Here is a 12652-nt window from a genome sequence, read left to right as displayed (position 1 = left end):
CTGCCTATTTAAGGACAGCCAGGTGCTGCTAAAACCCGGACCAGCATTTAAAATCCGGTCCGGTATTTGACCTCACCTGGCTGTAAATCAGCCCAGCAGCACATGCTGGGAGGAAAATACCTGTTTTCCCAAACCAAACCTCTCACTGTGTCACAATATATACGTGTAAACATTGCACAGTACCACTTGTCTTATATAGAAGGTGCTGCACTATTACTAACAAGGTTAGGAAAGTGTTTATTTTTTTCCAATTAATTTTGGGGGCATTATTAGTAATAGTGGCACATATGGGGAGCATTTGGGGAACTATGGGGGATAACTATTACTAATGAACTCTCTGAGGGGATAATTATTACTGTTGGCAGCACTTTTGGGGACAGTATTACTATGTTGCATCCTGGCACAGTCACTTTTGGAGATATTGCCCTATTACTGTTGAGTAGAAGATGTCACCTGTGAATCACTGAATGTAATTGTCATGTATTTTGCCTGTGCCCCTGTATTATCCTGTATGATCCTGTCACAACCTATCACCTAGCAGATCTGAAGACCTTCCTTGGTTACAACAATAGATCTTCACCTGTCTACCTCAATATACACTAAATGAATTTTGTGCTTCCACTATGCAGTACTGGAATACCACACCACTTGCTAATTCTATTTCTACCACTAGATGGCGACATAGGAAATATATATATTTTTTTTAAATGGCAACTTCTTTTACCCATGTACCTATAATTCATCATTTCCATTGTGCTCTATAGGGGTGCTGGTAGGAAGCACTACCCTCATCTTCCGGACCACCACCAGTGAACCCCAATACTGCTACCAGGATGGACTCGGCTGCTAGTGACCCAGGATATGTCTGCAGAGCTAATAACAGAATACTGGTGCGGGCACACAAGTGGCAGACCAGAATGACCAGCGAAGAAAAGGAGAAGTCAACAAGCAGGATGAATGAAGAACATGAGAGGTTAATCCAAAGACTGGTCAGAGTCATTACCAGAAAAGTAGATATAAGCAGGAGCAATAACCACAAGGATAATCCAAAAAGAAGCCAGAAGTCTGATAACCAGGGAAGACGCACAGTATGGAGCCCTGAAAAACGAATGCAATCACACACAATGGTAATAGAAATCAGCTGCCTTAAAGGAGTTCTCCAACTTTTTTTATACTGATGGCTGGGGGTCTGACACTCGAAACTCCCACCAATCAGCTGTTTGAGAACAGGAGCGCAGTGGCCTTCTCGCATCTTACCCTTCGCCAGTGATGTCACATTCATCGGGCACGTGGCCTAGACGCAGCTCAGTCCCATACCAAGCACAGCTACTATGCAATGTACGGTGCTGTTCTTGGTGAGCCGTGAGAAGCCCGTGGTGCTACTGTGAGCGCTGGTGCCTTCTCAAACAGTCTGACACCCAGGACCTCCACCGATCAGATAGTTGTGACCTATCCAGAGGATCAGTATAAAAAAAAAGTCAGAAAACTTCTTCAAATCTCACGACTTGCCCTAGGATTGGACACAGAACCAGAGGCATACAGAGATCTCATAGGGCCCCATAGCTCATTTTAGTATGGCCTCCCCCTATGAGATATAAAACAAATTATGATTTTTAATTTAAAGAGGAACTTACACTTACCGATGTGCTATGCCAGGATTTAGCTGAGTGGAGCTGGATCCTGCCTGAGCCCCCCTCGCTCAATTGAAATCTCTGAATAGCACTTCATTACAGGAGAACTTTCAGCTGCGAAGAGCGGACTCCTGATGTTTAAAAGTTTGGTTACTCTTTAAAAAAAAAACATGATCCGACGCTCACCATATTGCTCAGCGTACTTACACCAAACAACTGGTGTCAATACATTGATAAATCTCCCCCAAATTCCATTCACATAGCACATGATAAAACCAGCTTCCTACAGCCACCACTAGAGGGAGCTAAGTGCATAGGAATTTATACAGTTACCGTTTAGCTCACTAGAAGCTGTAAAAAAGTTCTATTCACCAAGCTCCCCTGGGTCCCATAGTCATTTTTAGGTATGCCACTGGTTTTATGCAAATCTCAAATTTTAATAGTCCAGCTGTAGAATCCAATCCATTTTGTGGCCCACTTCTCCTTGAAAAGACCACTTTTCATTGTAATCTTGAGTGGTAGTCTCAGAGAGGTTCTACTATATTTTGCATTCTAATTGTTGATACACTTTCAATATTTCTATTTGAAACTTTGTATTTTAGATGGGTCAGTATAATTCCCAGGATCAGGCGCAATCTGCTCAAAAGTCACAGCGAACAGTTGGTCATTGATTTCGTTTTATAGAGAAATTCCCCACATTATTACTATGGAATATGTGTAGATGTATGAATAAAAAAGGGAAATTCTGTTTTTGCGATCACAACGCTGAGGATTCGGAACAGAACTCCGTAAACTGTTTTCACATTGGCATGGAAATTGAGTGAGCAAAGACAAAAAGTCAAACAGATAAATGAGCGACAGACATGTTGGTTCTCACTGAGATTAGCAGTAGTGGAAAATAGTTTCATCTGAGATACTAGTAAGGGCTCATCCAAGTAGGAGGGAGCTGAGGGCTGAAGTATTAATGGGTGTGTATACTTCTGCAGCCAATGCATCTAAAAATAAATTAAAGGGGTCTTGCAGCCTGTTTGTATCGATGACCTATCCTCAGAATAGGTCATTGATATCTGAACAGTGGGGGTCCAACACCCGGCACCCCCGCCGATCAGCTGTTTCAAGAGGAGGAGCCCCACTTCCTCTTCATAACACTGCCCGTTCCAAGGACTCGCTCTACTTCACTTGAATGGAGCAGTACTTGTAGTTACACTGTGCTACCACCACAAGGGAGACAACGAACAGTGTAATGAAGAGGAAGCAGAGCTCGCATAGAGCACCACTTCCTCTTCAAACAGCTGATCGGCAGGGGTGCCAGTTGTTGGACTTCCCCCGATCAGATATTGATGACCTATCCTGAGGATAAGTCATCAATACAAACAGGTGCACAACCCCTTTAAGCAACTTTGCAAAAGGTCTTGATACAGGGGAGTAACTAGAAAATGGGTCTGTCCTTGAGTATAACAGTAAATTAGACCCCAGACAATATATGGAAATTGATTCAGACCCGAGACCAGACTCCAAAATACATCAGAACCCAGATGAAACCCATCAATTCATTCAGCTCACAGACCAATTCCAATACCTAATTTAATTCAGACATCAAATCAAACCCCATTCAATTAAATGCCAGACCTCAGATACCTAAATTATCAGACCTTAAACCCCCAAATTATCAGTTCCCTAATTTAACCAGACCCTCTAATTATAAGACCACAGACCAGACCTATGCATTATAAGATTTCCGACCTGTTGTTCACTCCCAGGTCTGGCACAGTGAAGAGGGGGTCCGCAATATAAGAGTATTAGTTCCTCAGGGCATACCCTGTGCAAAGTCTCCTGGTTGGTGGAAGGTGGGGGCCCTTGATGGTGAGGTGCGGAGACCAGAGTGGAGTCTTTACTTGAAGAGTAGAAGCAAAACATTTTGACACAAAATGGAGGCACAAATCTTAGCAAAACAGCTCCAACAATTTCTGGCTGAACCATGGGTTACCTCCAAAATGCCTCCAAGATGCAAATCCTTATATAGCAATTCCTTGCATACCATTCCAACTGGGGGGGGGGGGGGGGCTACACAAATCCAATTTCTTCTGCAATGTCAGCAGTTCCTAACTTCTAAATGCAGACTCAAAAAGCAGCAATGACATCTGCCAACTTGTAGAAAAGGGCAACCGGAAATCTAAAATACCCAGAGAGCTAGGTCTGTTAGCTGTAGACGTGCGTTACCTTCACAGACTAAATCCCGCAATCTCAGGGCTTCACTGGAGTCCTTTGGGGCTGATGCTGACTGACAGGACTGGAAGTTGCTATATCAGCATCCCTGGTACAACGCAGACTGTAAATGAACCAAAGAGACGCCGAACTTAAGAGCTTAAAGAGGTTTTCCGAAACTTTTATACTGATGACCCGTCCTCTGTTGTGGTCCGACAACTGGACCCCTTCCCATCAACCAGTGGTGTACATATAGAAGTAAGGGCCCGAAAACAAAGAAAAAACCAGGCCCCCCACACAGGACAGAATGGTTTCTGCCTAAACCCCTTTCAATGACCCTTGGGCCATTTTTCCACTGCCTCATTTGCTAAAAGTAGTTTTTTTTAGAGGGTAGAGTCCTGACCAAGTTTTCACCTCCTTTAGGAGATAATCCCAACTAAGACTGGGCCCCACAGCAGTCGCATGGTCTCCTTGCAGCTTAGCCTAGGCCATGTGAAATCCTGTTCGTAAGTCACATGGCCTTGGACCACCACCAATCAGATACCGATGACCTATCCAGAGGTGGACTTCAATCCGAATTTCAGGATAAATTCGATTCTATGCGAAGCCAAATTTTCTTGTGCTTCATGGTAGCGAATCAAATTAACCTGAAATAGTGTAAAAAAAAAAATCATACTTACCTGATCCATTTGCTCGCAATGGGCTGGACGCCATCTTGCATGAAGAAGATCCCGCCTAAAATCACCACGCAAGAAATTCTGTGAGCAAATAGATCAGGATGGATTATTTATTTTTTTACATTTTACACTGCATTTTTACACTCAGATGCCCTGATCATGTATGAACGCGGCATCTGAGGAGTACAATGACTGGGAGCAGTGCAATCACCTTTCTCTGTCATTGCACCCACTACTGAAAAAGAAATGAAATTTGTGACGAAGTAATTTGCCCCGAAGCAGCCGAATTGAACTTTTCAATAATTCGCTCATCACTAGTCATCAGTTTAAAAGTCTCAGAAAACCCCTTCAGCTTATAGCCTATGTTTTCTATGCAGATGGCACAAAACATTATAAAACAACGCAAAACATCAGAAATACATCACATAATATAGAAGTCTATAGAATATCCCTGCCTTAACCACCGGCACTGGCCTAGTGGGGCACTGCATATTGGCAGCGGCACCTCCTCCTTGACTCTAAAGACCTAATCAGCATACAGCAAGAGCGGGATGTAAACTCAATTTTCTGCATGATTAGTCTCATTTTTGGAACACTAAGACCCCTTTCACACGGGCGAGTATTCCGCGCGGGTGCAATGCATGAGTTGAACGCATTGCACCCGCACTGAATCCGGACCCATTCATTTCTATGGGGCTGTGCACATGAGCAGTGATTTTCACGCATCACTTGTGCGTTGCGTGAAAATCGCAGCATGCTCTATATTCTGCGTTTTTCACGCAACGCAGGCCCTATAGAAGTGAATGGGGCCGCGTGAAAATCGCAAGCATCCGCAAGCAAGTGCGGATGCGGTGCGATTTTCGCGCATGGTTGCTAGGTAATGATCGGGCTGGGGACCCGATCTGTATTATTTTCCCTTATAACATGGTTATAAGGGAAAATAATAGCATTCTGAATACAGAATGCAAAGTAAAATAGTGATAGAGGGGTTAAAAAATAAATAGAAATTAGCTCACCGAGTCCACTTGATCGCTTAGTTGCGGATCTCTGTCTTCTTCTGTAATGTTGAGCTGCCGGCTAAGGACCTGTGGTGACGTCACATCACATGATCCAATCACATGGTCCCTCACCACGGTGATGTACCATGTGATTGGACCATGTGATGAGCACAGTGACGTCATCAAAGGTCCTATTCCTGTGCACAGCAAAGAAGAAGACAGAAGAGATGCCGGCTGCGCGATCAAGTGGATTAAGGTGAGTTAAATTATTATTATTTTTTTAACCCCTCCAGCCCTATTGTACTAAGCATTCTGTATTAAGAATGCTATTATTTTCCCTTATAACCCAAATAATACAATCTACAGAACACCTAACCCAAACCCGAACTTCTGTGAAGAAGTTTGGGTTTGGGTACCAAACATGCAGATTTTTCTTACGCGCGTGCAAAACGCATTACAATGTTTTGCACTCGCACGGAAAAATTGTGCATGTTCCCGCAACGCACCCGCACCTTTTCCTGCAACGCCCGTGTGAAACCAGCCTAAGGATACCTTTGGAAAATCACCGGGCAGGTACTAGTGGCAAAAAACGTTCTGACAGGTTCCCTTTAAGAATAAAGCTAGCTCTTCAGGTTCAGCACTAATCGCAGGGAGATCAGCTTCGCCTCTTCTTATCACTTCTACTATAGGTCCCATTCCATTCTTACTAGGTCATTCAATAACTAAAATTAATTTTCCATACCATTAAGTATTTAACATTGGATCGACGGCAGGTTTTGTCATTTGTGTTGAGAGATTAATTTTTTTTTTATGTCATTCAGCATGCTTAGTGATAGTGATTGCTGTAACGGGCAGCACATACTTACCAACATTGTAGGTAAATTCGGGACATTTAACCCTGGAATTCCAAAATCCATGGGGACCACTCACTTATGGATGGGATTTACATAAGCCCTGCACATTTTTTGCTTAGGCCTTCTCTGAAAATTAGGGACACTCCTCGAAAATTTGACATTTGAGTTGGCAACTATGCATAACAATCCAGCTCCTTTGTAAGTCAGCCTCGGATAGTCTGGCACCGGATGTGGAAGTCTGACATATATATATGACATATTATAATATACCTTATGTTATAATTATTTCATTCTAGGCCCCTTGCTGATTAGTTTTGTAATATAAATCAGCTCTTTATGCATAGACAGGGTCCTGCAGGCTACAGACACTGATGGTTACACAAAACCTGTCCTAACCAGGCAGGAGGACAAGTTACTTCAGAGCAGTGAGCTACAGAGCTGCCTCATCCACCTCTCTGCTCTGCTTGTCAGGGATTATGATCATGAACACAGTTGATAAGATCTTTAGCTGAATCTCTGGGGAATGGAGCCCATGAGGAGACAAGAAGTACAGAGAGGACGGACAGACAGGCTGTGGTAATGGAGACTGCATACAAGTGCTGCTGCTCATTATCCACACCCCCACCTTCTCTCTGTGCTTCATGTCTCCTCATGAACTCCATTCCTACAGAGATTCAGCTGAAGATCTTATCCGCTGTATTCAGGATCATAATCCCTGACAAGCAGAGAAGAGAGGAGGATGAGGCAGCTCTTTAGCTCAGTGTTGTGAAGTAACTTGTCCTGCTGTGTGATTAGGACAGGTTTTGTGTGTACTAATAGGACGGCGGCCATTTTATTTCTCCTAATGATTGCTCCCCAGACAAAACAAGCCATTATAACTAATGAAAGGAATTTTGGAATGTATTTATAATAAAGTAATATGTAAGTATTTTCATTTTCTTTATTCCTGGAGAACCCCTTTAACTTTGAAATGGGCATATATTTGTACAGAGCAGCCTGCAGTGTAAGGCCTCGTCCACGTTTACATTTTTCACTGACTTGTGCTGTCCGCATTTTCCACGGACAGCAAACGTACCCATTGATTTAAATGTGTCTTTTCATATTTCAGTATTTTTTACTGACTGTGGGTCAGTAAAAAAATGACGGAGACACGCACTACTTTGATCCGTGATGCGGACCAAGCACGCCCATAGAAGTCTATGGGTCCGTGAAAATCACAGACACAACACGAATGGCACAACACTGAAGACTGATAGGAGATTCTTTGGAAATTAATTTTCAGCTGAGCAACGTCAGTGAATTACGGATGACACATGGATGGTAAAAATGGACACACGGATCCTTCACGGACAGCTTCACGGATGAAACATGTACGCTTTTTTCACAGACGTGTCACTGACACGGAAATGTGCAAGAGGCCTCAAGTAGAGTGTAAAACAGCTTTAGCGTTGGAAGCTGCAGGGGTGAGTATTGATTATTTTGTTATTGTACCACATCGACACGGGCTACCTGAGTTTTTATTGAACTCAGACAATTTTACTTAGTTCATGCGCCTGATATTGAACTGCAGTACTATAACACTGTCAGAATGACTACCTGCGGCCACCACTGGGGGGAGCTCATTGTCTTCCTATTTATACATTGACAGCTATATAAATACATATGCATTTACCATCTCTACATGTCCTCCATAATCTTATCAGGATGTTCGAAAGACCAAGATAGATGTATTAATTAGCACAGAATTTTGTGCCTGAACCGGAATAGTGTACATTAAAGGGGTTTCCTCAGAACATTTATCTCCTATCCTTTCACTGTTTTACTATTGCACTGCAAGCACTACAAGAAAGTCCACCACATAAAAAAAAAACATGAAAAAAAGACATTTTGTTCCAGGGGTTGTCCACATTTTTAATATTTGAACACCTTTCCTCAGGAAAGGTCATCAATATCAGATCAGCGGGGGTCCGACACCTCACACTGCGAGTTTACGTGACCTAATAAATGAAACCAAGCTTCGTCCGTCATGAAGTCCAGCAATGGGTCCAAATGTCTGTCAGCAACCAAGTCCAGTCATTTCCGCCTTTTTGCTTTGTCGGACACTTTCAGTTCCTGCACACACGTTATACGGTGCGGTTTCAGGTTCAGAGATTTCAGCTTCGTTCCTGAAACACCAACTTGCTGAGACCGTCATCGAGATGATTTTTGGGGGCTACCTGCAATGTGCTGACGAATTTTATGCACAACTTCAGCCGTCCTGATCGATGGAAGCCTCGGTTTCTTCATGTGTGATGCCATTTCTGAACCAGACTCTAAATATAACGTTTAGCTGGTGGTTACGTTCCTGGGTACTTGTCGGCAAAGGTCTCTTGTGTTTCCTTAATCAATCTGCTTCGCACATCGCCTTCCACATTCACTATTTGCTGTTCCAGGAAGAACACCACCTTTCTAACACAATAGGCCTCTTTTATCAAACTGAATAATAAATTGTTCTTAGCTGTCCGTAGCAACCAATCAGAGCTCAGCTTCCTGTTCCTGCAAGGCTCTGAAAAAAATGAAAGCTGAGCCCTGATTTGTTGCTATGGGCAACTAAGACTGATTTACTACTAGGCACTTTGATTTGGAGATAATGGAGGCGGGCTAGTTAAATAATATAGTTTTAGTATATATAGCAAATTTTTAAGTGTGTTAAGTGTGTTAAATATACAAACGTGCGCATATTTTTTTTCCCTCATAAAAAATTCTAAAGATATAGGTACTTCTTTTAGCTATATTTAGTATAGTGTTTTTTTTTTTGGGGGGGGGGGGGTTTCAGGGGGGCATAAAATTTACAAATGCAATGATATATATATTTTTTAATTTATAAAAAAATATACATGTCTTTCTTTAAATAATCCCAGAAAATCCACGGCACTTCCTTAGTAAAAACGGGTAGTTTTATTCACCAATAGCAACGTTTTGGTTCGCACACTGGAACCTTTCTCAAGCAGTGATACAAAAAGGGAGTGCACATAGCATATACAGTACAGACCAAATGTTTGGACACACCTTCTCATTCAAAGAGTTTTCTTTATTTTCATGACTATGAAGGCATCAAAACTATGAATTAACACATGTGGAATTATATACATAACAAACAAGTGTGAAACAACTGAAAATATGTCATATTCTAGGTTCTTCAAAGTAGCCACCTTTTGCTTTGATTACTGCTTTGAACACTCTTGGCATTCTCTTGATGAGCTTCAAGAGGTAGTCCCCTGAAATGGTCTTCCAACAGTCTTGAAGGAGTTCCCAGAGATGCTTAGCACTTGTTGGCCCTTTTGCCTTCACTCTGCGGTCCAGCTCACCCGAAAACATCTCGATTGGGTTTAGGTCCGGTGACTGTGGAGGCCAGGTCATCTGGCGCAGCACCCCATCACTCTCCTTCATGGTCAAATAGCCTATACTTTCAAAGTTTTCCCAATTTTTCGGCTGACTGACTGACCTTCATTTCTTAAAGTAATGATGGCCACTCGTTTTTCTTTACTTAGCTGCTTTTTTCTTGCCATAATACCAATTCTAACAGTCTATTCAGTAGGACTATCAGCTGTGTATCCACCTGACTTCTCCTCAATGCCACTGATGGTCCCAACCCCATTTATAAGGCAAGAAATCCCACTTATTAAACCTGACAAGGCACACCTGTGAAGTGAAAACCATTTCAGGGGACTACCTCTTGAAGTTCATCAAGAGAATGCCAAGAGTGTGCAAAGCAGTAATCAAAGCAAAAGGTGGCTACTTTGAAGAACCTAGAATATGACATATTTTCAGTTGTTTCACACTTGTTTGTTATGTATATAATTCCACATGTGTTAATTCATAGTTTTGATGCCTTCAGTGTGAATCTACAATTTTCATAGTCATGAAAATAAAGAAAACTCTTTGAATGAGAAGGTGTGTCCAAACTTTTGGTCTGTACTGTATATAGCACGTTCAGTGTCAATTAATCAATAAAATAATTAAGTAAAAAATATAATAAATTTCATAAAAGTATAAATCACAATCAAATTGTACAATCAAAACCCAAGTGAAAACCATACATAGCATGTAAGTGACATCGATGAATGTATCCTCAACAATACATAAGAGACTAAAAGTCATATTTCATATTAATTAAGCCACTCATTAAAACCCAGCTGATCTAATAAATAACATTATTAAAAACAAAGGTTGAACGTTTGTAACCTGATTCGGATCCGAGCGACACATGGAGATTTGGCGAGGTGTAGAAACAACTGCGCCTGCGCAATGCTGCTTCCGCAATCCTTCCGATATAGGCAGTCTTCTATGAGCGGATGTATCACCCGATCGACAGGTCAGGTGACCAGGATGCTAGAACCACATGGGGCCTGTTTGTATATGTTGCTAAAGAAACCATCACATGACTCAGGTCCTGCATTTTTTTAAATATTATTTTTAAATATTAAATTCTGCCATCTAATGGCACAAAAGAAAGGTCTAAGATGTCCTGTGAAAAATCATATCATATACATGTAGGTTGGCTCAGAAATAAAATTGTTATTTGCAGTTAGATAGGCCCATTGCTAAACTGAAAAATTGGCCTGGTAAGGAAGAGGGGTAATCTAGGTTTTAGAGGAGGAAAATTTGAAAAAATACCCCAAATTAGACCCCCATATCCAACCTCAGATCAGACCCCAATATCAGGACCTCAGACATATCCTGAAGTCTGACTTCAGATTAGACCTCAATATCAGATCCCCATATCAGACCTCAGATTAAATCCCGAGATCAGGCCTCAATGTCAGACCTCAGATCAGATCCCCAGATCAGACCTCAATATCAGACCTCAGATCAGATCCCCAGATCAGATAGCCATATCAGACCTCAGATCAGATAGCCATATCAGACCTCAGATCAGATAAAATAACTACGGTAAATGAACTCACCGCTTCTGATGGTGCTGCCATCCTGCACATCCAACCTCTCTTCCTGCATTCACTGCTCCCTGGTCTTCTTCCAGGCCCCACGCTGCACTGTAACCTGACATCTGTCATGGTCTTACCTTCTTGCTGTTCTCCTTCGTTTGACATGTGCTGGCGGCCATCTTGGTTTCTGGGTTTCTTGTAGCCTCCCACCCTGCGGCTCCTCCTTCCCACTGGGAGGAGCTGGATGCCCAGCTCATATATATAGGAGGTCTGTGGCTTCAGTTCCTTGCTTGGTCCTCCTGTGTTCACATGCTTCTAGACTGCTGCTGCTTCTGGTTCCTGATCCTGGTTTCGTCCGACTACCCTGCTGGTTCCTGATCCTGGTTTCGTCCGACTACCCTGCTGGTTCCTGATCCTGGCTTCGTCTGACTACCCTGCTGGTTCCTGATCCTGGCTTCGTCTGACTACCCTTCTGGTTCCTGACCTCTGGCTTCGCAAAGACTCTGCTTCGGTTTCGCCATCCGTTTGGACTTTTGCTTTACAGCTTTATTTTCAATAAAGCCTTCTTATTTTCACTTATCCCTTGTTGTACGTCTGGTTCATGGTTCCGTGACATTAGGACCAAGCCATGAATTCTGACGGTACAGGGCCATCCTCGCTACCCACGCTGGTTGCCAGACTTGATCAGCAGGATCACCTGTTGGGTCGGTTCGCTGTGGCGTTGCAAACCCTGCTTGAACGCACGGCTCATTTCGCTCCCGTTGCCGATGGGTCGGTTGTCGCTCCTGGGCCCGCTCCTACTGCCGCTCCGGTTGTTGCGCCAGAGTCTACCCCGACACCTGTTGTTGCACCTGCGGTGTTTCGAGGTATGACCGGTTCTGCCCCTCTTCCACAGCGCTTTGGGGGAGAGCCAACTCAGTGCCGAGGTTTCCTTAACCAGGTGGGCATTTATTTTGAGTTGCTGCCACATGCCTTTCCCACTGAGAGATCAAAGGTGGGCTTCTTGATCTCGCTGCTCTCGGACAAGGCCTTGGCCTGGGCCAGCCCTTTATGGGAGAACAACAATCCGGTGGTTGCCGAGTTTTCCGGTTTTGTTGCTTCTCTTCGGAAGGTATTCGATGTGCTGGCTCGTGCTGCCTCTGCTGCGAAGCTCCTTATGTCCATCAGACAGGGTTCACGATCCGTAGCTGAATACGCCATTGAGTTTCGTACCCTGGCAGCAGAGGTGGGCTGGAATAATGAGGCTCTGGTCGCTGCTTTCTCTCATGGTCTCTCGGATGCCTTGAAGGATGAGGTTGCAGCTAAGGACCTACCAGTGGAGCTCGAGTCTCTTATTTCTTTCCTGATTTTGATTGACACCAG

The 12652-nt window shown here is 43.3% G+C and overlaps 1 protein-coding gene across 1 annotated transcript in view; it reads left to right on the top strand.

The window, feature by feature from the left end:
* The first annotated feature begins 992 nt into the window (after positions 1-992).
* The window catches only part of ENTPD1 (ectonucleoside triphosphate diphosphohydrolase 1), a 149000-nt gene continuing 137340 nt past the window's right edge, over positions 993-12652 (top strand). Inside the window, exon 1 of the mRNA XM_040436544.1 lies at positions 993-1010. The gene's annotated coding sequence lies outside the window, so the exon portion shown is untranslated. The remainder of the gene's footprint in view (positions 1011-12652) is intronic.

Source organism: Bufo bufo, chromosome 6, assembly GCF_905171765.1.
Source record: "Bufo bufo chromosome 6, aBufBuf1.1, whole genome shotgun sequence".
In the NCBI taxonomy this organism is placed as follows: domain Eukaryota; kingdom Metazoa; phylum Chordata; class Amphibia; order Anura; family Bufonidae; genus Bufo; species Bufo bufo.
This window is presented reverse-complemented; position numbering and strand designations above follow the sequence as displayed.